The sequence below is a fragment of the Petaurus breviceps genome, unplaced genomic scaffold, assembly GCF_028583685.1.
Source record: "Petaurus breviceps papuanus isolate PSGF00001 unplaced genomic scaffold, PetGlider_PUasm1.0 37, whole genome shotgun sequence".
In the NCBI taxonomy this organism is placed as follows: Eukaryota; Metazoa; Chordata; class Mammalia; order Diprotodontia; family Petauridae; genus Petaurus; species Petaurus breviceps.
The window spans coordinates 96,026,282-96,053,573 of NW_027186296.1; the positions used below are offsets into that span (position 1 = coordinate 96,026,282).

The 27,292-nt window shown below is 37.6% G+C and overlaps 1 protein-coding gene and 1 pseudogene across 5 annotated transcripts in view; both read right to left on the bottom strand.

Annotated features, from left to right (window-relative positions):
- CACUL1 (CDK2 associated cullin domain 1) overlaps positions 1–27,292 on the bottom strand; it is a 113,093-nt gene that overhangs the window by 61,302 nt on the left and 24,499 nt on the right. The gene's annotated exons all lie outside the window — the stretch shown is intronic.
- Positions 8,029–25,989, bottom strand: LOC138169532 (protein PIMREG-like; annotated as a pseudogene).

The following is a 27,292-nucleotide window of genomic DNA, read 5'->3' on the forward strand; positions in this document are numbered from 1 at the left end:
CAAGGAAAAAATAAAAATGAACAGTTAAAAAATAAGCAAGAAAACTGCATTACACATAAATATACCAAAGAGAATTAAATAATGTCAATATTTAATATATAGGCACCAAATAGTACAGGATCTAAGTACATGAAAGAAAATGTAATTGAATTACATGGAGAAATAGAAATATAAGAGCTGAGGACCTCAATGATCCCCTTTCAGACTTGAACAAATCTAACAAAAACTAAGAAGTTAATAATCTAAATAACATTCTCATAGTACAGACACAGTGGATCTTGGATAATCACTAATTAAGAATAGAAAGGACTATCCATATTCATTAGCTGTGAATGACACATGTATAAAAAATGACATGTGCTAGGGCATTAAATCTTAAAGACTGGTGATTCAAAAAATAAATCAATAAAAATTAAATGTCTACGGAAAGGCACTAGAATTAAGAGGAGTTGACAAAATATTCCTGTAAAATGCAGAATTTTAGTTGGAACTTAAAGGAAGCCAGGAAGGCAGTAAGAAGTATTTGAGAAAGAAAAGCATTCTAGAAATGGAGGTCAGCCAGAGAAAATGCCCAGAGCCAAGAGATGTTATGTCTTGTTTGTGGAACACTCAGAAGACAGGGTCACTGGATCAAGGTACATATGGAAACTAGAAAGACTAGAAAGGCAGAAGATGGTTAGAGAGAAAAGATAACAAGGAAAAGAGAATGATCAACAGAATCAAAGGCTGCAGAGAGGTAAAAAAAAAATAAGGATTGAGAAAAGGACATTGGATTTGACAACTAAGAGGTCATCAGTAATTCTGAAGAGAGTTTCGGTGAAATGATAAAAGTTGAAAGCTGGAATGTAGGAGGACCTATTACAGAACTTTTTGAAAAGATTAGCTACAAAGGGAAGATATAAAGGATGATAGCGGAAATGGAAGGATCAAGTGAGAGATTTTTCAGGATGGGGGAAACATGCATATTTGTAGACAATAGAAAATGAGCCAATTAACAAAGAGAAATGCCAAATAAGCGATAACAGTGGAGATGACGGAGGAAACCTCATATGGAATGAGATCATTTGAGCAGAAAGAGAAGTTAGCCTTGGTAAGGTATAAAACCAGCTCTTCATGGGAGACATGTGAAGGTATCTGAATGATAGAAGGTGAGGGAGAAAGAAAGAGCTCACAGTGAATGTTTTTCTTTTTTTCTTAATTTTTTTTCTATAAAGTAGGAGGCAAGGCTTTCAGTTGAGAGGGCTGGGCAAAAGGGAGCCATGGCATTTTTTTCTATAAAGTGGGAGGCAAGGCTTTCAGTTGAGAGGGCTGGGCAAAAGGGAGCCATGGCAGGTTTGAGAAGGGATTAAAAGGTTTACAAGAGTTATGGAGAGTGGAATATTGAGTTCATAAAGCAGGTATAAAACAACTGACTAGTAGTGAGAGCCCAGCTGGGATTATCTAACAAAAATCTGTAGTAGACCCAGATAAAAGGGTTGCAAGATATTCTCTACCTTCACTCATAATTCATGCATAATTTCATCAAAGCAAATTAACAAACAAAAAAGAATTGCGGGGAAGTGTTTTAAGGGTCATGTTAATATCTTTAAATACCTTCATAATAAAAGAGAAAGGTCTGATCAATGAACTGAACACAGAAATTTTTTAAAATTTTTTTTGAAAATTAATTTTTAAATGGAAAAAGCAACAAATTAAAAAAACATCATACTAACACAAAAAAATCAAAACAATAAGTAAAATTACCAACAAAAAATCGTTAAAAAATAAAACTGAGGGGGAATCTTTTTAGTGAATAAAAAAATCCTAATCTGATGATTAAAAAAGAAAACCAATTTCCAATGTGGATAAGAGAATTCAAATAAAGAGAAAAGGAAATTATAAACTATTTTTCTGAATTATACTCTAAAAAAGAGATACTTACAAAATGGAAGAACATTTACAAAAATGCAAAATATCCAGATTATAGAAATAAAAACAGACAATTTATTAGTCTACTATCAGAAAAAGAAAACGAGCAAACCATAAATGAATTCCCAAAGAAAAAACCTGGGACCAGACAGATTCACCAATGAATTATATCAAATAACAATTCTAATATTATACAAACTGTTTGCCAAAACAGAGCAAAAATAGGATCATAACAAACTGCTTCTGTAATACAAATATGATCTTGACAAATTAATGAGACAAAGCAGAAAAGTATAAAATAATCTAAAGAATATCAACACAAAAATAGTGAAATATTAGCAAAGAGGCTAAAACAATGTATTTTAAAGATTATAGGTGATGACCAAGAGCATTTATACCCAAGAATTCAGGGTTAGTTCAAGATTACGGAAAGAGAGAGAGACAGACAGAGAGACAGAGTGTGTGTGTGTGTGTGTGTGTGTGTGTGTGTGCACGCGCACACATGCGCATGCACAGGCATGTATACATATATAGCATATCTATATAGTATAATACCAACAAAACCCAGAAGCAAGAGACAGAAAGTAAAGTTCCATTCTAAACAAATGCAGAACATGCAAAATATCTGAGAATCTACCAAGACACACAGAATTTGTATTAATATAACTATAAAACACTCTTTACAAAAGCAAATACAAGTAAATAATCAAAGCAATATTAACTGCTTATGCCTCTTTGGGCTTTACCAATAAAATAAAAATTAGACTAACTAAATTAATTTGCAAATTCACTGCCATGCCATTCAAACCACCATTATAAAACTAGAAAAACATAACAATTTGAAGTCAAGAAGCACTGATTAAGCATTTACTGTGTGCCTGGCACTATTAGGCACTGATGATACATATAAAAACAGTTCCTGTCCTCAACGAGCTCACAATCTAATGGAGAAGACAACACGCAAACAACTATGTACACACAAAATATATACAGGACCTGGTGGTCACCTCAGAAGAAAGGCACTAGCATTAATGAGGATGGATAAAGGTCTCTTGCAGTCAGTGAAAATGGATGGAGCAGGAAGGCCAGTGTCTCAGGGTCATCAAGTACACAGAAGGAAGTAGGCTGTCTTGCCACTACATCTAGATGGCTCCAGAGAGAGTGAGGTTGGTGACTTTGCACAGCCCTCTCTGTCATGGTTTGGTCTCTGCTCTACTTTCCTTTCTTCTCTCCCTCTGCCCACATAGGATATCATACCCTTACCTATATCTTAATGTTTACAGGCTAGATTTCTTTCTTAAGGACCATGCCTCAAACCCAAATCACTCTTGCTCTCATTAACTGGCCAACATTAAGTCTCAGCCCAAGTCTTACTTGGTCACTATTCAAGCTCAGACTTACAGCAATGGTTTCTGTGTTGGCCAGAGGGTCTTCCCCTCCCAGATTGATTTTTTTTTGAACTAGGTAAAATAGGTCATTCTTTGCCTCATTTCTTACCTAGCCTGGTTTTACCATACACTGAGGTCCTTTCTCAAACTAAACTACCAAGCATTCAAGTTCTACTGCAGAGAGCACAACAACAATGGGCTGTCCACATTGTTCAAATGCAAAATAAATGCTTGCCAAAAAGATTATTTTATGGAGAACTCATTCACATGGTGATATGAAGAAGTGGTACCAGGATACTCTCAAGGTCTCTCTTAAGAACTTTGGAATTGTGTGACATGGGAGACAATGGCACAGGACCACTAAGCATGGCATGCCCACATACAAGAGAATGCTGTGTTCTATGAGCAAAGCAGAAATGAAGTACTCAAAAGAAACATGAGATGCAAAAATTTAAAGAGTCTACCCCAAATGTTCACATGGACTATTTGTGCCCAACCTGTAGTAGAACTTTCTGAGTTTGTATTGGTCTGTCCAGTCACTTTCAGACACACTGTAACTTGACTCTAGCATAGTGATGTCATTTTGGTCCTCTTTGAGAATACAGGACAGCAACCTAGCCTTAATCACCTAATGGGCATTACCTCAATCAAACTGAGACCTGGGAAAGACCTTAACTTAAAAAAGGTCAAGGTCTCCCACTGCATCCCGGGAAATCTCCAGTGGTCCTGATTTATATCTTTTTTTGTTTGTTTATTTTTAGTTTTCAACATTCATTTCCACAAGATTTTGAGTTGTAAATTTTTTCCCTGTCTTTCCCCTACCCACCACCCCAAAAGAACAATCCTATTGAATACCTCTTCCTCCAATTTGCTCTCTCTTATATCCACCCCCAAGCCCCTTTGACTTTGTAGTAGGGCAAGATGGATTTCTATAACCCAGTGCCTGTATATCTTATTTCCCAGTTGCATGTAATAATAATGATAATAACATTTTTTTAACATTTGATTTTAAAACTTCTTGATTTCCAGATTCTTTCACTTCTTCCCTTGTCACATCTTCCCTACTGGGAAGATAAGCAATTCAATATAGGTTGTACTTGTATAAGTACGCAAAACGTAGCAGATACATTGTGAAAGACGCAATATATTACCCTACATCCTATCCCGTCCCCCACTCATTCTATTTTCTACATTGACCATGGCCCTTTTCAAAAGTGTGTGCTTCTAAATACCCTCCCCCACAATCTGCCCTCCCTTCTATCATCCCCTTCCCCCCTACTTTCCTGTAGGGTAAGATACCGAATTTAGTGTGGATGTTATTCCCTCCTTATGCTAAATTCAATGAGAGTAAGATGACCCATTCCCTTTTGCCTTCCCCTCCATTGGAACAGTTTTCTCTTGCCTCTTTTATATGAGATAATTTACCCTAATCTGTCTCTCCCCATCTCCTCTCATTATATTCCTCTCTCACCTCTTAATTTTTTAGATATCACCTATTCATATTCAACTGATCCTGTGTCCTCTCTCTTTGTATACATGTACATATATACACACACATACATATATATTTATATGCACATATACATATATATTCCCTTCAACTATCCTCATACTGAGAAAATTCTCATGAATTACAACTATCTTTTTCCATGTAGGAATGAAAATAGTTCAACTTCGATAAGTTCCTTGTGATTTCTTTTCCCTGTTTACTTTCTCATGCTCCTCTTGCTTCTTGTATTTTTTTCATCAAATGAAAGGAGCCAAAACATCTGATCCAGGAATCAAGCTGGTCCTTGATAAGTTAGCTCCAGGTTTTCCAGTGATGTGACCAGTCTGTACTGTCCAGTCCTGGTTTTCTCTGTGATGCGGCTATAAATCAGAGCCTGCCTGATATCCTGAGATCCAGGGCTCTGCCCTGTTCTGGGGATTCTGGCCAGGAGATGTTAGCTGCCTTTTATGATTATTATACGTTTTTAGATACTATTCACTGGGCATGGAAACAGCAAGGACAAGATTACCTTCAAGGCCTACTTGACAGCATTGTCTAGCATCTTGAAACTGAACAAAGCAAGGGGCAGAGTCAAAATGGAGAAGTAGAAACAGGATTTGCGCAGGTCTCCAGTTTCCATCTCCTGCAATTCATGTAAAAGGTGACTGAACAAAATTTGGAGCTACAGAACCCACAAAATGACACAGAGAAGCTAACCTCCGGCTGAGGATAGCAGGCCATCAGGAAGCAGCCAGCACAGTGCTCTGGGAGCACTGAGGTCACGTGAGCCAGAGGTCATAGCCTCAGGGCAGCCACAGCCAGCCGCTGGCTGGAGGGACTTCAGATCACCAGCAGCTGTGGCAGTTTCCAGAATTATCAACCCATAGATATTAAAGACAAAGTGAGAAGTCAGTGCAGTGTGGACTTTGGGATCCAGTAGTTCAGGAATGCGGTTGCCCTTTGCCCCTGAACAAGAAGCAGCTGAGGTGTGGCAGTCGGCAGCAACAGCCACGTAGCTACTTAAGAGCCTGGCCTGCAGATTGTAGGGGGACCAAGCAACAAGTCTGAGGGGTAATCTCTCTTGCTTTAACCTGCTTGGATCTGGATTGAGGTCTAGGGTGGAGGTCCTAGGTTGCATGACCAGCTTGCCAGAACATGTGAAGACTTCAGAGAGAGTACCCAACTAAAACCTTCAGCAGCTGAGAAAACCCCAGCAATTGGGATGAAGCTACCCTGTCTGATAGTAGAGTCCTATAGCCCAAAACTCTAAGTAACTGAGTGGCAACAAGAGCAAATGAGGGAAGCAAAGCAAGCAGAGCAACCCAACTTTGTACTCCTATTTTGGGGACAAAAAAGACCAAAGCATGGAACAGGAGGAAGACAATGAAGTCAGAACGCCCACACCAAAAGCTTCAAAGAAAATTACAAGCTGATTATAGGCCATAGAGGATCTTAAGAAGGATTTTGAAAACCAAATAAGAGAAGTGGAGGAAAAATTGGGAAAAGAAATGAGAACGATGCAAGAAAATTATAAAATGAGAGTCAACAACCTGACAGAAGAAAATAACACCTTAAAAAATAAGACTACCTCAAATGGCAAAAGAGATTCAAAAAGGCAATGAGAAGAATGCATTAAAAAGCCAAATCTGCCAGATGGAAAAAGAATCTCAAAAGCTCACTGAAGAGAAATCAGTCCTTCAGAATTACACTGGAGCAAATGGAAGCTAGTGACTTTATGAGAAATCAGGATACTATTAAGCAGATCCAAACAAAAGAAAAAATAGAGGGCAATGTGAAATATCTCACTGAGAAAACCACTGACCTGGAAAACAGATCCAGGAGAGATAATTTAAAAATTATTGGACTACCTGAAAGCCATGATCAAAAAAAGAATCTACAAAATCATCCTTCAAGAAATTCTCAAGGAAAACTGCAATGATGTTTTAGAACCAGAGGGGCAAAAAAGAGGTTGAAAGAATCCACCAATCACCTACCGAAAAAGACTCCAAAAAGAAAACTCTTAGGAATATTACAGCCAGGTTCCGAAATGCCCAGATCAAGGAGAGAATACTACAAGCAGCCAGGAGGAAACAATTTGAATATTGTGGAAAAACAAGCAGGATAACACAGGATCTGGCAGCTTCTATACTGAGGGAGCGAAGGGCTTGGAATATGATATTCTGGAGGTCAAAGGAGCTGGGATTAAAACCAAGAATCACCTACCCAGCAAAACTGAGTATCATGTTTCAGAGGAAAATATGGTCATTCAGTGGCATAGATGACTTTCAAGCATTCTTGATGAAAAAACCAGAGTTGAATAGAAAATTTGACATTCAGATACAAGAAGCAAGAGAAGCATGAGAAGGTAAACAGGAAAAAGAAATCATAGGGAACTTATCAAAGTTGAACTATTTACATCCCTACATGGAAAAACGATAATTGTAACTGATGAAAACTTTTCTCAGTATGAGAATAGTTGAAGGGAATAGAAATGTGTATATACATATATATGTATATATAGGAGGGTATATGGGCATATGAATACATGTGAATGTGTGTATATATGTGTACAGGTATATATAGAGGGAACAGGACCAATTTAATAGGAAGGGATAACACTTTAAAGGTAAAATTAAGAGGTAAGAGAGGAATATAATGAGAGGAGATGGGGAAAGAGACAGAATGGGGTAAACTGTCTCATACAGAAGAGGCAAGGAAAAATGGTTAAAATGGAAGGGAAGAACAGGAAGGCAAAAGGAAATGGTTCAACCTTATTCTCATTTAATTTGGCTTAGGGAGGGAATGGCATACACACTAAATAGGGTATATCACCCTACAGGAGAGTATGGGGGGAAAGGGATGAGAGGGAGGATGATGGAAGGGAAGCAGGCTGGAGGGGAGGGAAGCTGGAAGCACCCATTTTTGAAAAGGGACAGGATCAAAGTAGAGAATAGAACAAGTGGGAGGTGGGATAGGAGGGAGGGAAATATAGTCAGTCTTTTACAATATATCCACTATGGAAATGTTTTTGTATAGCTACACATGTACAACCTATACTGAATTGCTTATCTCCCCAGTAAGGGTGGGTGACAAGGGAGGAAGGGAAAGAATCTGGAATTCAAAGTTTTAAAATCAAATGTAAAAAAAAAAAAAAAATATATATATATATATATATATATATATATACACACACATACACACACACATATATATATATGCTATTATTAATATTATTTTACATGTAACTGGGAAATAAAATATACAGGCACTGGGGCATAAAGATCCACCATGCCCTACTGGAAAGTTGGAGGGGGTAAGGGAGAAGATATGGGACAGAGCAGATTGGAGGACGGGATATCCAGTGGGATCACTATTTTGGGGTGGTAGGTAGGGGAAAAACGGGGAGAAAATTTGTAACTCAAAATCTTGCAGAAATTAATGATGTAAACTAGAAGTTAATAAAGCATTTGATTAAAAAAAAGAAACCGAACAAAGCAGTATTAGAAAACTTAGTGACCTATAGTTACCTTCTTTGTCTCATTCTATAAAAACCTTGATCATGGTATCAATAAATGGATTGCATTGATGATCTTACCTGGCCCTTGATTTATTTTTGCATTTCCATGGTCAAGTGTGTCATTTTAAAGATAGCATAAGAAACCACTTACTCCACAAGTGGCACCTGAACAGAGACCTGAAAGATGGTATGAGGGAATGTGCTTCCTTGGGACTCCGGAGAAAAGAAATCCTCGACAGAAGAGGTACCTCAGTGGCTGCAGCGTCGTGGTATGAGTTTGTGAAGGAAGCAATAGTCACCTTGCATCTAGCAGTTTTTAGGGCTAGAAAGGACTAGGCTAATTAACAGGGAAAGCTTTTAGCAGTCTTAGGGCTAAAAGAGTCACCAGGCTTGAGGGACTAGAAACATTAAGATTAGGACCCGGCGTCAATAAAAGGCTGTCAGGAGAAAATGGAACAGGTGCAAAGTGAAAGCAGAAACTATTATCTTCGACTGTTAAAAAGATTACTAAAAGAAAGAGGATTACTTATTACTAGCTGTTAGTTACAAGAACTCTTGGAATATGCAGAAATATGTTGTCCCTGGTTTTCACAGAAGGGGACAACAGATTTGGTAAATTGGGAGCCAACCAGGGCACAGATGAGTGAGAGACTAATGGAAGAGGAAGCCCATTTCTGTCTTTTTTCTATGGAATATATTAATACGTTGGTTTTTTTTTTTTAAGCAATCGGGGTTAAGTAACTTGCTCAAGGTTACATGGCCAGTTATTTCTGGGTGTGGTGCTAAGTATCAGAGCCCAGATTTGATCCAGGTCATCCCGACACTGGAGCCAGTGCTCGCTGAGCCACCTGGCTGCCCCTAAGCAATTGGGGTTAAGTAACTTGCTCAAGGTTACAAAGCCAGGTGTTTCTGGGTGGGTACTAAGTGTCTGAGCCCAGATTCGATCCCAGGTCATCCCGACCCTGGGGCCAGCACTCTTACTCGCTGTGCTACCTGGCCACCCCAATGATATGTTTAATATCAGAGATGAAAGTGCCAAAGATGGCTCAAACCATTCAGTGTGATGCAGCTGTCTCTATTAGAAACAGATGAAAAGAAAATTATCAAGTAAGTCTTACATGGCCTCTGTTATCGCCTCTGTTATCATCTGGAGTGCCAAGCAAATGATTAATCTTTTTCAGGAGATCTCCTACAATTCTCTGAGCTTTTAGATCCATTCTGTTATTTTCTGTATCTATTCTGCTTTGTTTTTGTGTCTTTGTGTGAATGAGTGTGTGTGAATAACTTGTCATACTTCAAGACTTATAATGCAGCTGGATTTTCCTTGAAATGTTATCTCTTTCTCTCCCCCTCTCCCTTCTTGCATACCAGAATCATAAACGGCTGGCAGGAGATAAGGGAGTATGAAAGAGAATAAGTATTTTTATTTTATTATTATAAGATAGTAGTAGCAAGTCATAGAGTATATATACAAGAAGTATCAAGATAGAATTTGAAAAAAATATTTAGGCATAAACTATTTGCATTTAAAAAGTGTGATTTTTTTTAAGTTTGAAATCCCTTCCTCCCCAAATCTCTTCCTCTTCATTCAACTCTGGCCAAGTTGAATGCGGACAAAGAGATAAGAGAAAGGAATTTTTCCCCCTCAGATCTGAGAGGCAAAGGGACAAGCATTTAACCTGCCTCACATATTAGAGAAAAGTTTTGTGTATTGGAATGCAACTAACAGTCTTACTGAACTCATTCTGGTTATTTTAGGGAATGTGAAAAAGTTAATAGTGTCACTCCTAACTTGATACTAAAGGTAAGTCATAATTTATTATATTATTTCACATTAAGGTGAACTGGAATATTGCTTACATCTGATAAAGAAACATTTAAAAGGTGAAGGCTTTGAACTCCCCAATTTGGGGGAGAAGGGATTTCCCAGAGTCCCACTCCCTCTAAATGGAAAGTTAAAAGCTTTTTACTCTCTAGGAAACTTTTAGGAATAAACATAGCACTGAGGGTTACTGAAGTATAAGTTAAATTTAACTGAAAACATTTTACAAAAATTTATTCAAGCCTCTCGTCCTAGATCAGATTAAATAGAGATAGTGCTATAGAATAATAGGGAATGTGAGTTTCCTTCCCAAATATGGCAAAAGGGAGGAGTCATACTAAATTTACCAAGGACCCCACTAGCAACAGCCACACATTTCTAAACAAGCAAGATGAACCTCTCCATTCAAACCCTCTAAATACACAATCAGACCCTGCAGTTATGAGAGGAGAAAAGCTTCTGCACTTGATAAGCCCAATTTACTATCAATTTTTGCAAATGATTATTTGAATATATAATTGTATATTATTGTTGGTCTTCCTAAATTGTAGTAAAATTCTATTTTAAAATAAAAATTGAGGGATCATTTGTAATCCAGAAATAGTGGTAGATAAAATAAGTTTTGGGTTGTTTGGGATTTTTTTTGCTTTTTGGAGGGTAGAAGGCATGGCAATTGGGGCTAAGTGACTTGCCCAAGGTCATGCAGCTAGTAAGTGTTAAGTGTCTTGAGTCTGGATTTGAACTCAGGTCCTCCTGACTCCAGGGCTGGTGCTCTATTCACTGTGCCACTTAGCCACCCCTCAAGTAAGTTTTTAATCTGAATTTTATTGAAACTATTAGAGGAAAGAATTTGTGTAAAAACAGTTATGTTACTTACATCTTATAATGTTTATATCTGCCATATAGAAAACCTGGTATTTATACCTTTACCTGTAGTTAAAAACGTTACAGCTAAAACAATTTGGCTATAAGATATGAAAATTATTACCTAAGAAACTTTAATGGTTCTACTGATAAATCCTAGTTATTGACTGATTACTGTATGTAGAAAGAGGAGACTGAAAAAAAATTTATTTGGATTTATTCTTCTTATTCAGAACATTCCTCCTGTATGTATGAGAATTGGCTAAGCAGGGGCATCACTATTAGCCCCTCCCCCAGTCTCTCCTGCCTAGAATACCTATCAATTTTCCTTATGTTGTAAAACTGCCAAAGACCCTAGAAACTATCTCTATTAGGCAAAGTCATTCAGCCTGGGAAAGGAACTTGTTTTCAGTTATGTAGTTTTTTTAATGAACCTGACTTGCTGAGAAGTTGCAAAAGATTAATAGTAATAAAATAAAAAGATTAATGAGCCAAATCTAACAATTGGCTTTTATACCAGGATAAGTTTAAATTTGAGATAGAAAAATGTTAATGAAATCCCTGAAGTATGAGGGACCTAGTAAATCTATATTGTTTATTACAGCTCCATGAGAATAAATTTAACTATAATGTGGCTATGAACCATGACTGGTGGAAATTGTTGTTTAAGATAAAAAGCACTTAAGACTATATTTTTTCTATGATCAAAGCAAGTAGTAGGTAAAAGATATGAACTCTTTTGTATTAGCTTTATGGGAAATTTACTATTAGTTTTCATTCAAGAATTAGAACATATACAGAAATTTTTACAAACTACTTAAGGCTCACCTTATGAAGATTCTAATATTAACAGCTTTTAAAGTACGGTGATCAGATTCAAATACTATACCTTCCCTGGCTAAAACACTTTTTTAATATCTAAAGAATTCTGCAATTAACTAGAAAATTAGTTTGTTAGTTATACTTTGGGGATTCATGTTACTTAAGAACATTTTACACCAACTTAGATTTTTAAAAGTCGGTTTTACTCTAAAATATAAACAAAGCTATCATGTTAAAAGTTTTTGACTATTTTTTTCTCTTTTCTCTCACAAAAGTTTGATGATCATTTATAAATCTTAAAACTAGAAATATAGCCTACCTCATTGATTCTAATAATTATAAGAGTTATTATTACTCACTTTATTTCTGCTTATAATACAAAGCTTTTAGCTATGATATTACTGTTAAATGATTCTTCTCCCTTTAATATTGTGTCAGATAGCAAATATTCAAGTATGCTAACATATTGATACTGCTAAGCTTATACAAACAGAATACAGATCCTTTTAACCTTTTTCATAAGATTACCAACTCTCCTAAGATAACGGTCACAACCTATTTACCTATATTACAATTCATTCTTCACTTTCTGTGCCTCTTTCCCAAATCAACATGACTACTGAACTACTGATCAAATAGTTCCAGTTTTTTACAACTTCTTCCCCCAAATATTATTAGAACTACGTTATCTCATCCTAATTTTCATCAATATGCATATACTCTATGTCAACAATTCTATGTTACTAAGGAATAAGCTAGAGAGATTCATTAAAAACTGCCCTCAATGTGTTATCTATATTATTCCTCCAGCTTCCCGTTAGACAGGGGAAGCAGTTAAAAATGTAATTAACCATATGTTACAGTCTTTTGCTTCAATGGCTATTCCAAAACAATTGAAAACTGATAATGTTCTCACCTACACTAGCAAATCATTAGAATCTTTCTCTAATAAAATTGATTACAGGCATAATCCTTATAATCCCAGGTCATTAAAACCTATTTATGATATAAAAAAGGGGAGTGGGCCTTGGGCCAATCTGCCACAAAGGCAATTAGCTACTGCTTTTATATCCTAAAAAAAATTTTAAGCATCACAGAAAATGAGTATACACTAGCAGTAAAACAATGTGACAAGGTGCATACTCCCCCAAAATGAAGGTAAGGTGGGGGTTTATTACTGTGGGGGAGAGGCTGCACTTTTATTTTTTCTAGAAGCTGAAGAATGACCAGTGATGGTGCTGGGAGTGTGTATGGGGAGGGGCAACCTCATGCCCAGCCTAAGTACCACCATCTGTGGCTGGGCTTAGCTGCTGCTGCATGTGCCCATAAATGCCACCTTGTGGCAGCAGCCCCTTTCTACCCATGATGGGGGTGCAGAAGCAGCTTCAGTCCAAACGTGAGGGTTGTGGGTGTCCGGTCAGGGAGCCACCCTCCACTCCAGGAGGTCACACCTTAATGTTGGTGGCTAGTCCCCAGGCACACCTCCGTCCAGAAGCCCAGGGACACCTCTCAGACTGTCGCACAGCCCTCAGGTTGTGGGTCACGAGCAGGTGGTAATGTGCTATGACTTGCTTCCTCTCATCTGTGGCAATGGCCTCATCAAAGGCTTGATACAGGTGCTTCAGCTGCTGGATGCCCATGGCCACAGGCTCCTCCTGTTCCTCCTCCGAGCACCCACCTCTTGTGGAGCAGAGAGGAGCCGGGGACAAATATGGGCTGTGGAGGGCTGCTTCCCGCTGGGAGCACCTCCGCAGAAGAAGGAGGGGGTCCTTGGTGATCCACCTGGAGAGCCTTCTTAGCCCTCAGCCTGGCATGAGGTGGCACTGCACCGCCGGGGCCCAGAGCTTGGCAAGGGAGCCACCGACAGCTGGGCACTCCTCCTCCCCCTCGTTGGGTGTGGGCTCCCCCCGGGGGCATGGCCCGGGTCTCTCCTCTGGCTGCTTCCCTGGCGCGATGTCTGGATTTCCTGAGCCATGGATCCCAAGGCTGTCCTGGCCAAGCAGCCAGCCCCCCGGGCTTTTTCCGAGCCCCCCAGGGGCTCCCAGGAGGGCCCATCCTGAAAGTTGGCATCGAGGACTCCCAGGGACAGGTGTCTGCTTAGGCGGGTACACAGGCTGTCCAGACAGCTGGCTGGTAGCTTCCCCCAGCCAGGGTCTGGACTCTCCTCCATTAGCATCTGGTGGCTCCTGCAGCCTCTGGCTGCCCCCAAACTCTGCCACACTGCAGCCATTCCTGCCAAGGACCTCCCTGCTGTGCGTCCAGCTCCCCTACCCACCAGGTTCCAAAATTCCTGATTTCTTAATAAGAGGGGGGGAAAGGTTTGTCAGATTTCTTGTTATTAGACTCACTGCTCTAATATTATTGATAATTTCAACCACTGTTATCTGCAATTTCTCTACAAAAAGAAATCCAAACTGCACAATATGCAAATGAATTTTCATAAAATGTTTCTGTAGCCTTTAAGACACAACAGAATACAGATAAGGACATTTTGTGTAAGATCAATGTATTAGAACAATTAGTACCATATTTACCATATATGATGCATTAAAAAAAACTCAAATGTTATTAGATATGATTATGTATATACATATATTTGTGGAACTCTTTTACCATATATCAGCTCCTTGGGACAAAATATTTGCCCAATTTCTTGGTGCTTAACATGATTCAAATATTACAAATTATATCAGAAAACATCCAGAATAATCACTGCTCGGGAACTGATCAGGGAACATTGCCAACACAATATATTCTACATTGTTAAAGTTATCTCCTTTTAATTTGAGGTCTATGATTTTACATTATGATTTTAAAATGATTTTACATATTTTAACTGTATTGATTATTGTATTATTTCCTTGTATGTTTAAAATAATTTTTAACTCAGATGTATGCACACAACTTTTTAGGCTCAGAATTTATATTGGAATGTTATTTTAAAAACTGTAATCTCACACAATGTATTATTTGGAGGTTAACAGTATGTTATAATTGTAGAACAACCTTCTTTTGCTGTCTTTCCAACTGATTTATCTCATGCTTGGTACCAATCTGCAGGAGAGCACAGCTTAGTTTGTATCAGTAAGGCTTTAAAACCTAAAAAGTATTTCATAGTGTACTATAAGGAATCATAACTTTAGTTACACCTGCTACATTTTCTGCTGTGTCTTTACAATTCAAAATTCATACTGCCCACTATGCTAAAGAACTAGCAAAAAAATTTTCTGAAGCACTTCAAGTACAGGAAAAAAATCAATCAGGACACTCCAGACAAAAACTGATTTATCAGAACAATCTATATTAGATATAGAAGATGAGGTAGAGACCTTAAGACTCGGTTATTTTTATGATGTGATTACAGATATATATATATACATTTATTTGTGTCACCCTCAGTTACTATAACTGCTCCCAGATCAACATTACCTGGGACAGGATTAGAGCCCACTTACTGGGAGCACGACATGATTCCAATATCACAATGGAAATAACTGTTTTCCATTAGGTTATCAAAGATATCAAACACAGTAAAGTTCCTGGGATTGACCCAAAAAGAGTAGAAAAGACAGTTATTGGTACACTGAAGAAAACTTCTCCATTCCAGTACATACTGGCTCTAGGTATGCACTTGCTTCCTATATTAATTATGTTATAGTGATTTTCTGTATACTTGTACTATTTATTATTACAAATGATGTCCTGTGATTTCAAGGCTTTAGGCACTGAGGTACATGCCCTTAAATTATTTAATAAGAAAAGGGGGAGATATGGGGAGGCTAGGTGGTGCAGTGAATAGAGCACCGACCCTGGAGTCAGGAGGACCTGAGTTCAAATCTGGGCTCAGACACTTACACACACACAAAAAAAACTAGCCGTGTGACCTTGGACAAGTCACTTAACCCCAACTGCCCTACCTTCCCCCTCAAAAAAAAGGGGGGAGGGGGAGATGAAGGGAACCAAAACATCTGATCCAGGAATCAGGCTGGTCCTCGATATGTTAGTTCCAGGTTTTCCAGTGATGTGACCAGTCCAGTCCTGGTTTTCTCTATGATGAGGCTATAAATTAGAGCCTGCCTGATATCCTGAGATCCAGGGCTCTGCGCTGTTCTGGGATTTTAGCCAGAAGATATTAGCTGCCTTTTATGATTATCATACATTTTTAGATACTATTCATTGGGTATGGAAACAGCAAGGACATGATTAACATCAAGGCCTACTTGACAGCACTGTCTGGCATCTTGAAACTGATCAAAGCAGTAGAAAGGACCTATACTTACCTTCTTTGTCTCATTACACTACAAAACCTTGCACATGGTATCAATAAATGGACTGCATTGATGATCTTACCTGGCCCACGATTTATTTTCGCACTTCCATGGTCTAGTGTGCCATTTCAGAGTTGGCATAAGAAACCACTAGAGTGAGCTTCACAATCAAGAATGCCTGAAAGTCCTCTATTTCACTGAATGACCTTATTTTCCCCTGAAACATGATACTCAGTTTTGCTGGGTAGGTGATTCTTGGTTTTAATCCTGGATCCTTTAACCTCCAGAATATCATACTCCAAGCCCTTCAATTCCTTAATGTAGAAGCTGATAGATCTTGTGTTATCCTGATTTTGTTTTCACAATATTCAAATTATTTCTTCCTTGCTGCTTGTAATATTTTCTCCTTGACCTGGGAACTCTGGAATTTGTCTATGATATCCCTAGGAGTTTTCTTTTGGGGATCTTTCTCAAAACATGGTCAGTGAATTCTTCCAATTTCTATATTGCCCTCTGGCTCTAGAATATCAGGGCAATTTTCCTGGAGAATTTCTTGAAGGATGATTTCTAGGTTCTTTTTTTGATCATGGCTTTCAGGTAGTCGAATCATTTTAAAATTATCTCTCCTGAATCTATTTTCCAGGTCACTGGTTTTTCCAGTGAGATATTTCACATTGCCTTCTATTTTTTCATTTGTTTGGATCTGTTTTATAGTGTCTTGATTTCTCATAAAGTCATTAGCTTCCATTTGCTCCAATCTAATTCTGAAGGAATTATTTTACTCTTCAGTGAGCTTTTGAAATTCCTTCTCCATCTGGAAATTTCAGCTTTTAAAAGCATTCTTCTCCTCACTGGCTTTTTGGGCCTCTTTTGCCATTTGAATTAGTCTATTTTTTAAGGTGCTATTTTCTTTAGTAAGGTTTTCATGATTTTCTTGCATCATTTTCATTTCTCTTCCCAATTTTTCCTCTATTTCTCTTACTTGATTTTCAAAATCCTTCTTGAGCTCCTCTATGGCCTGTAACTAATTCGTATTTTTCTTGGAATCTTTTGAGGCAGGAATTCTGACTTTGCTATCTTCCTCCCATTCCATGCTTTTGTCCTTTTTGTTCCCAAAAAAAGAATCTAAGATTTGATTCCTCTGCTTGCTTTGCTTCCTCTGCTTGCTCATGTTGCCTGTCAATTACTTGACTTTTGCCACAGTAGAACTCTGCTTCCAGAGAGGGGAGCTTTGTCCCAAATCACTGAGATTTTTGCAGCTGCTGGAGCACCCTCTCTACAGTCCCCACAAGCTCTGGCCACACATCACAGGACCTCCACCCCAAACTGCAATCCAGATACAAATAGTTTTAAAGCAAGAGCGATTATGCTCTGAATGGTCGTTTGGTTCCCTGATGATTTGCAAGACCAGGAGCTCTGGAGGCAGCCACTAGGGGCAGCAGCTGCAACTCCACCACCTCTTGCCCAGGGTGGCAGGGGCCAGACCATGCCCTTACTTTCCAACAGAGTTCGCGACTGACCTTGTACTTGCTCTACAGCATTTATGGATTGAGGAGTCTGGAAACTGTCACACCTGCTGGTTATTCACTCTCCTGAAGTCTGCTCTGGCTGTCTCTGGTCGGGGCCGCCCTGAGGCCAAAACCTTGCAGTTCACTCAAGACTATGCTCTGCTCCCAGCAGGCTGTGATGTCCTTCCTGTCCACATGCCGGGCTGCTGTCAATGGGATATTTGTTTCTCTCTGTCACTTTGTGGGTGTTGTAGTTCTAAAATTTGTTTACAATCATATTTTATAAGTATTTGTGGTAGTTGTTGGGGGAGCTCATGGAATTTCCTGCTTCTATGTTGCCATCATGGCTCCGCCCTCCCTAATTTATATCTTGCCACTGTGCCCTGATGACTCCAGAGGAGAAAGTAAGGCTGGTGACTGCACAGCTCTCCCCCACTTAAATCCAATTCACTTACAAGTCATGTCATCACCTTCCTAATGTCATGGTCCTCTTCAAAAAACAAAAGACAGACAACAGAAAGGAGTAAGGAATCAGAAGACTAGAAAGGTAGGAATGGGCCAGGTTATAAAAGGTTTTAATAGATAAATGGGATTTTCCATTTGATACTAATTTAACAGGGAGCCAATGGGACTTATAAAAAGGGGGAGGAGAGTGGAACACAAGTGATTAGACCTGTCTTTTGGGAAGACAACTTTTAATTAGGAACTCTTTTGGGGGAGGGGCAAGAGGTGGAAGAAGGGGAACAATAGTGATACTACTTAAAAAAGAACTGCTTAATTAAAAAAAACACAAAAAATTAATGAAACTCCTTAAAATGTTCAAAAGAAAGTTGAAGAGAGTTCAGAAGGAGACAAAGAAAAGACAAGTTTGAAACGCCAAAATTATCATTTAAAAATTTTCAATTATTTTGTTGATTTTACTTCTAGTTTCTGTGGCAGGCAGGCTGGAGAAAAGAGAAAAACTTTAGCTTAATAAAAAGAAGAAAACTGTGTAGGTAACTTGGAAAAGAATAATGAAACAGTAGTTAGTTGAATTTAGGAAAGAGAAATTTGTAAAAATTCAAAGAACAATCTTCAGAACCAGATGCTGGTTCAGATTATGTTTGTGTTTCGCTAGAAAAATAAGATCAAGGACAATTAAGGAGGCAGTTAAAGGATGAAGAGAATTAAGGATGATCAAGGAATAGTAAGGAAAAGAACCTGTTGAGGTAGAATCAAAAAGGATGAGAAAGGAGTTGACAACAATAATAATAGCTAATATATATATGTATATACGGTACTATAAAGTTTGCTTTACAAATTTTATCTAGTTTCATCCTCACAACAAACCTCAGAGATTTTTTTTTATTGTCCCTATTTTTTAGATAGGAAAACTGAGGCTGATGAAGAAATCAAGTGATTTGCTCGGAGTCACACAGTTACCCAAGTGTCTAAATAAATCTTCAATGCCTATGTCATCTATGTGTAATTGGTCCTAAGTGGAGGCTCTTCTATCTTTGTCCTTGCTAGTGTTATCTCTACTTCTATAAGCACATCTGGCATTACCCTGGTGTTCAAGTGCAGTGGCTTTACTGTCCTTGACTGAAAAATTGTTGCAAAAATTTCTGTCTTTTCCCACCATTTTTCTTCTAGCTGTTGTTCATTTTCCATTTTCATCTTTTAATATCCTCAGATTGACTTTGCTTTACTGGCTCTCTTGTCAAGTTTTCTTCAAACTGGTTCTGTCTTCCAGTGTTTCATAAGGCAATTATTTATATACTCAATATCATTATTTGTAAAAGAATCATTTTTTGGTATTTGTTTCATTTATTATTTGTAAAATCTTATGAATTAGTTTATATTCTAAGCTGATGTTATCTCTGATTATATCTCGACAGATAATTCAAAAATTTTTAAGGTGACTGTAAGACCATTTTAAGTCTCCTCTTATAGGTGAGCTGTGGGCGGGTTAAATATCTGCATAAAATTAGATACACTGTCAATGTAATTTCTGTTGTCCATTACTCATTTTTCATTATAATTTATTTTTAAATAGTTTAAGATTGAATTATTTCAAATGCGTACCATATATTTTTCCAATATTTTTTCTTTTTCTTTTAAAAATAACTGATCTTTGTTCTAAAAAAAGGGTCGTCTGGGGTGGCTAGGTGGTACAGTGAGTAAAGCGCCAGCCCCAGAGTCAGAAGGACCCGAGTTCGGTTCCAGCCTCAGACAAAACACACACAAAAAACTAGCCATGTAACCTTGGGCAAGTTACTTAACCCCAATTGCCCTCCAAAAGGCAAAAAAAAAAAAAAAGGAAGAGTGGTCCAACTATATCCAAATAGCCAAACAACACATCAACAACAAGCTTTCTCCTGTGCATTAAAAAATGTTGTCTATTTTTATTTTTTGTGACATTATTCACAATGACTCATCACATTCTGTGCCTGCTTTTTTTTAAGAGAAGTATTCACAATAAGGAGTCATGAAGTTTCTGTCTAAAGTCTCTCATACCTTGTTTTTAATCCATGCTTCCTGATATATTTCTCAATAGCTTCACCTATTCCCACAACTTTGCATTCAAGTGACTAAATAACAAAGTGCCTAAAGATTTAATTCGAAGGGTCTTATTAAGCTCTTCATAGGATGTCTCTTCCCCTTCAGACACAGGAACTAACATTAATCCATAAGCTGCAATTATGTTCATGGTGAATCTTTTTATAAATACTTATGAGTCCTGTAATCCCAGATCAATACATTATACTTTATCTCACAGCATTACCTAAGAAGTTTCCTAGCCCCAAAATAAAAGCACTGCCTTTTCCACTGAAATGAAATACTTCAGAAAATGGTACAAGATTAATTTTAAGCAGTATTATTTTTCATAGTTGTGCCCAATGTCCAAAAACAATTAGCAAAATTTTAAACAAAATCAGAATATGAAGATAAAAAAAATAAGTTCCTAAAATCTTTCTGCAATAAAATGTTGTGAGTCTATTTAAATGGCTATATTTTGTAAAATCAGCAACATCATTTAACCTATGAACACTGATTTTTAAGCCATCTTCCAAATTACTATCTGTAAGCGATAAAAAATGAAACCAAGGAGGCAGCAAAAGTGCCTTCACATCAAATAAACATTCTGCCACATTTTCAAAGCAACAAAATACATTATAATCAAAGTTCACTAGGATAAATGTTTATTTTATTTTTTTTAAAGCAATCGGGGTTAAGTAACTTGCTCAAGGTTACACGGCCAGTTATTTCTGGGTGTGGTGCTGAGTGTCTGAGCCCGGGATTCAATCTCCAGGTCGTCCCAACACTGGAGCCGGTGCTCTTACTCGCTGTGCTACCTGGCCGCCCCAAAATGTTTACTTTAATAAGCTGATTTTTTAAAAAGTGAAACTTTTATAGCGAATATTCTTAATTACTCTACATTGATTATCACAAAATGAAGTATATTATTATCTCACATTCTCCCTCTCATTTCACCCACAGCAATTTTTCATGGAAGGATTAATGGTAGCTATGTGCCTTTATTACAATATCACAATATAAGTTTAAAATTATCTCCCAGATTTGTACATATATGCACGCATACATACATGTATACACACATATTGTGTAGATGTACAAAGCATTTCTCTCACTTTGTAACATTTTTTAAAAGCAGCAATGATTGTACAATTATGTATGTTACTTCCAGTTTAACTTTTCATTTTCATATTTCTTCAAATTAGTAAAACTGAAAGGAGACTGTTTCAATAATACAAAGAAAGAGGCTTTGAAAAGTACTGACTTCCGAAAAGGTCAGTAAATGACCTAGCTTTAATCACTTAATGGGCATTGCCTCAGTCAAACTGAGACCTTTTGTTAAAGATTTTAGCTTAAATAGGCCAAGGTCTCCCACTGCATCCAGGGTTATCTCCAGTCATCCTGATAGATATCTGGCCACTGGACCCAGATGGCTCTGGAGGAGAAAGTGAGGCTGGTGACTCTGCACAGCCCTCCTTCACTTAAATCCAATTCACTTGCATGTCATGGTATCACCTCCCTTTGTCCTCTTCCAGAACAAAGGACAAACAACAAATGACAGTATTTTAGAATTTAGACTTCTGAATATTAAAATTAACATCAAAGTCAAAGAAACCAGATAATTTGGACATCAAAGAACAGAGAAGGCTTCTGTTACTCAAATTTATATCTTAAATCCTACTGGTTCTTTAACTATTCATGTTGGGTTTATCAACTATTGTCTTTTATTCACTTAAGTTAAAAATTGTTCTTTACAAGATTATTCCTTTATAATAAAACCAATTCCATTCTAATTTTCTTATATTCCTAAATTAATCTAGTCCTGAAACTAAAGTAATTATTAATTAACCATACATTCACTTTATTTGCTCTGCTTCCAAAATTTAAAACTCACACTCTTACCATCAGCAGAGACACAGGGCTAAATAGATTTTTGGGCAGACCCAGGCCTAACCAATTATCTTTTTCAATCTAAGTTTGTTTCCTCAGCTCCCTACAGCTATTTTCAATTCATAGTTTGGGTGTCAAAGCAAAACTGAAATAAGGACATATGCATTCCTCTGCAAGTCAAGTTAAGAATAACCTCTGAAGACATAGTAAATAAATTAGTTTTCAGATTCAATCTAATTCTACACATGAGAAAATATTACATCATGAGAAGAGCACAGGAATGAGATCTGGGTTAGAATTCTGGCTCTGCTTGTGACCTCAATGAGCAAGACATTTTCTGCAGACATCAAGTTTCCTCATCCACAGAATAAGGAAGGTAGATGAAATGATTTAAAACCAATCTCTATGTGTAAATGCTTTGATTCAAACAGATAATAAAGAGTACTGCTTCATTTAACTATATGGAGGGTAGTATAATAAAATATGCTGCATGTTGTATGTATTACTGGGAAGTTTGAAATGAAATTCACAAAGATATAGGTATTATAGATTTAAAGTTGGAAGGAACCTCAGAAGTAAAATCTAACTCATTTTTACAGATGAGTGAACTGAGGTTTGGAGAAATATAGTAAGCAGCTGAGACAGGATTTGAACCCAGGTTCTGACTCCAAATACTGTACCACATATCATCAGTACAATATAGAGCTGTTGTTTTATAAAATACCTGAAAATATCTTTACTTTGTATAATTCATTACTTATAAAACATACTAAAAGACTGATATTAAAGAAATCATACTGTATTAATTTAGTGTTTTAATTTACCTAATTCATGATTTTCTTATTGTTAATCAAAACCTTATTAGTAGAAAATAAAATACATATAGATAGGTGACTTTTAACATTCTTAAAGAGATGTCATTTGTAAAAATAGTAAATCACAGGTACAGAAATTCTTTAAGCTGCAGTTTTTTCCACACCTTAAACAATTTGCCCCATTACTTAACTGAAATAACCTTCCCTACACAAAGTCAGATAGCCTTTCATCACTTCTGTCAGTATAATAGGTTTAAAGAAAATTGACCTCAAGTAATCAAAAGGTAAAATGAAGGAAAACAGATTAAGAGGGGGATCTTTTCAATTCACTTTGTTCCCATCTGCTCCCACCTAAGAAATACATTTTACATGTAAAGACTTTTAATGTGAGTTTTTTGTTCCTTCTAATTTCAGTGTTCAAATTGACCAGTTAAAAAATAACTTATTTGTCATATTTTGTTTGAATTGCTTTATCACTCTGCTACAGCAAAGAAGAGAATGAATTTTGCTAAGAAAACTGGGGAGGAGTTAAAAGAGAAAAAGAATTGGGTTTAAAAGGGAGGCATACATATGCAAAAGATAGCACAGAGTAAGGTTTAGAGGAAAATACTGCACAAACATGGCTGGGTAGGATAAAATCACCATGACTACTACTAACCAACCACTAAAGCTGTGCTATTAAGCCCAGGTCAGTATGATTGCTCTCCAAGGCAAAAGAGTGATGAGGTGCAGGCTCTGGGAAGCCCCTTGAGCATTCCTTGAATCTTTCAGGTATAGGCTCTGGGAACCTCCCCTTGAACTCTGAATGAATCATCCCATTTGATGAGGCATTTGCATGAGGCCATAAGCCTTTCCTAGTGGCTCTGCCCAAATCTTTGTTACTAGCTTGGCCCTCCATTGTCCATCTACTTCCCACCCTTGAGCCTATCAAAATATCTATACCCAAATCAACTGTTACCTGACCTTATTAACTCCTCCTGAAGACCCTCCCCAAACTTATTACTGGAGTCTGACCTCATCTGACTCCTCCTGAAGACCCTCCCCAAACTCCTCCCCTAGACCACCCCTAGATTCCTCCCACAACATTTCTGTATGTAAGACCCCATCTTGTCTCACACCTCCATGTGGTGTGAGAGCACCATAGAATTTTCTAGCACACTTACTCTGTGTCCAATACTAGTAAACTTTTAATAAACTTTGCTTTTCTTTGGCTGAGAGAAGACTTGAGTTGAATTCATTCAATTCAGTTTTCATTCACTGAATGAAAACATTCAGTGTGTTGGTATTTGGGGGTCTTGAACACCCCTACCCCTAACCTCTCTTCAAGGGCAAAGGTGAAAGCAGCACACTAAACTGCTGCTTTAAAAGTTCACTGATCATAACTTGGGAAGTCACCTACAAATAATAAGTATTCGCTGAATACAAAAGAATTCCACTGCTCTTTTCTTTTGAGGAAAGGGAAAGAAGTTAATTTTATGCCTGAATCCTTTGCAAATTAAGAGACAGCTGTCTTTAAGGTCACTCATCACCATATTATCACTAATCCAATGACATTTTTTTTCTTCTATTCTCATCATTAATGATCTCTGTACAGCAGCTGACATTGCTGACCACCCAATGCTCCTGAACTGCCTTCTACTCCCAAGATTTTGAATGGATTAATATCATGGTTTTCCATCTATCTGACCACATTTCCTGTTTGTTTTGCTGCCCCCAATTGTCTACCATACAAAATATAAACTCCTGCTGATCTTGGCAAGCCAGGTCCTCTCCAAAATCCAGTTCAACTTACTTATACAGGCTCTTCTAATATTCTTTTTCGTAGACTTTCCATTCCAACTTAATCGTATTGTGTTCAGAGGCAGAGTCAAGATGGTGGAATAAAAGGAAGAATAACAGGCCAGCTCCCTCACCAAAGCTCCCCAATAAAGATATAGAAAATGTACTAGACCAAATCCTGATGGGAAAAGCCAAGAAAAAGTCACAATGGGTCATTTTCCAGTCCAGGTAGGTTTAGGGAGATGGACTGAAGGGGTCTTTGGTCATTGGGGACAGGATCTGGCCATGGCAGCACTGTGTGCAGTGCATTCAAGTGTTCAGGAACTGAAAGACAGATGAGACTGGGCACCAAGGTGGGAATCACTAAGGCAGGAAGAGATTACAAGGGATCCCTGGAATAGCGCAGGGTGTATTAACAGGTTCCATCTGGTAATACCAGTTACAATTCAGATTTAGGGGAAGGGATCTGCACCTCACAATGACAGAGTGAAATAATTGCTAGCAGACCCTACCTGTATACTAAGTAAGAACAAATTTGGAAGTAAACAGCAGCTGTGTGGCTCTGATCACTGAGGCAGATCAGAATTAGGGGTGGAGGTATTGATTCTAACCTCCAGTCCAGGCTGAAATCTGTAGTGGGATAATCAGGGCAAAAGACCCAGACCAAAGGGAATTTTGCAGTTCAATCACCTGAAACTAGAAGAACCTCCCAGTAGGCAAAAAGCAGTCGAGTTCTGTAGCAGACTACTGAAATTGCCTACCAAAAACACATTAACAAACTCAAACCTGGGTTAAGAATCTATATATAACTCAGAACAGGCGGGTAGTGACAAGACTTCACTAGGGATCACAACCACTTTGGTGGCACTGAAAGCTTGCAGGCTCCCAGCCTAAGCTGTGAAAGCAGCATAAGAACAAAAGAGAGCAGAAGCTCAGGGAAGACATTCCCTCAACACCAGCACAAAGCTCAACCCTGACATAAAGTCCAAAGTCAATTAGTAAGCTGGAATAGTGAGCCAACAAACAGAAAAATCTCACCATAAAGAGCTATTATGGCAATAGGGTAGAAACACAAACTCAGAAGAGAAGGATTCTAAAACACCTACAAGTAAAGCTTCCAAGAAAAAGCCAAGTCCAATCAATTCCTGAAAGAGTTAAATTAAGCATTTAAAAAAAGAACTAGAGGCGGCTAGGTGATGCAGTGAAGAGAGCACTGGCCCTGGAGTCAGGAGAACCTGAGTTCAAATCCAACCTCAGTCACTTAACACTTAGTAGCTGTGTGACCTTGGGCAAGTCACTTAACCCCAATTACCCTGCCTTCCCTTCTCCAAAATGCAAAAAAAAAGATTTTAGCCAAACAAGAATGATAGAGGACAAAAAAGGGGAAAAGAATGAAAACCATGGCAAAAATATAAAAAGAGAATTAACAGCTTGAAATAAGAAGTACAAAACCTTATCCAAGAAAATAAATCACTAAAAATTAGAATTGACCACAGAAAAACTCATGCCATGAGAGATCAAGAAATATTAAAACAAATTCAAAAGAATGGGAAAAAAAAATAGAAGAAAATGAAGTATCTCATAGCAAAAACAAAATGACCTAGAAAACAGATCAAGGAGGAAAAATTTAAGAAATGGATTACCTGAAATCTAAGACCAAAAAGAACCCACACATCATATTTCAAGAAATCATTTCCTGTAAGAAAATTGTCTAGATCTCACAGAATTACAGAGCAAAGTCAAAACTGAAAGAATCCACTAGCCACCTCCTAAAAGAAATCTTTCCCAGACTAAGGCCTAGCCAAGAATAACTTACTCCACAAAACTGGGTTTAATCCCTACAGAATGGGGGAAAAAAATGGATCTTTAATGAAAGAGAGGGCTTCCAAGCATTCCTAATGAAAACAGCAGAGGGAAGTAAAAAAATTTAACACAGGAGTCAAGAGAAGTATAAAAAGTTAAAAATAAGCATACATTCATAAAGGATTTAAAGTTAAACTGTTTATGTTCCTATATGAGAGATGATATACGTAACTCCTCAGAATTCTATTAGCATCAGTGGTGATAGAGACCATCTAATTAGAGAATCTAGGAGTGATTCTGTCATTCTTTGATGACCTTTAAAAAAACTATAAAGGTTAAGAAAGAAAAATACACTGCAAAAGGGGAAAGGGAAGAATGGAGAAAATTATCACACAGGAATGGACACACAAGTAGAAATTAATACAAGAAGGGAGTGGAGAGGAAAGCAACATTTGAACCTCACTCTCATCTGAATGGAAGGGAAAGATAAAGGAACACACACATAAACAGAGTTAGGTACAGAAATACAATCTACCCAATGAGAAAATGAGAGACAAAATGGTTAGGGAAAGGGTAAACAGGTGAATAAGATGGAGAGTAATGAACTCCCAAAGAAAAAAAATCACAGGACCAAATGGATTTATAAGTGAATTCTACTAGACATTTGAAAAAACAACTATTTCCAATACTACATAAATTGTTTGGGGAAAAAAAGGAAGGGTTCATTTCATTTTCTTTCTACTACTACATATATGGACTTGATACCTAAATCAAGGACAGTCAAAACAGAAAAAGAAAACTACACAGAACAAAAACAACAAGTCATGTGATTATGTTAATAGATGCAGAAAAAAGCTTCAAACAGGGGACAATATAGATTCGTATTAGAAATACTAGAAACA